Genomic DNA, 404 nt, shown 5'->3' with positions numbered 1-404 from the left:
TTGGTTGTTGAACATCGTTGACATTGGAATATTCGGTCTGCTCGATCAGTTTGCATTCAATAGCTACATTAATTTAGGAAAATGATGAGCATCTAATTTTTTAATTAGAAGTAAATTTGGTTTAAAAAAATGTTATTTTTAGGTTGCATTAAATAAAAAAACGAACAATTTAGGTTCAATTCATTTTCTTATATTTACAATAACTTGTATTTTACAAACAATTTTACAGTTTTTCGATGTCTTCTTCTTCCAATTTACATATATACTTCTTTTTTTGCTATTTCCAATCATATATATATATATAAAAATTTGTCATAAGGACAACCGCAGGATTTCGCCGGGAGCGGGTGCTAATCTGCAAAATTGCACCCGCTTCCAGCGAAATCGCGGTAAAATTTCAGCCA

This window comes from Belonocnema kinseyi, chromosome 8 (genome assembly GCF_010883055.1).
Source record: "Belonocnema kinseyi isolate 2016_QV_RU_SX_M_011 chromosome 8, B_treatae_v1, whole genome shotgun sequence".
In the NCBI taxonomy this organism is placed as follows: domain Eukaryota; kingdom Metazoa; phylum Arthropoda; class Insecta; order Hymenoptera; family Cynipidae; genus Belonocnema; species Belonocnema kinseyi.
The sequence above is the reverse complement of the archived record's forward strand: the minus strand, read 5'-3'. Positions refer to the sequence as shown.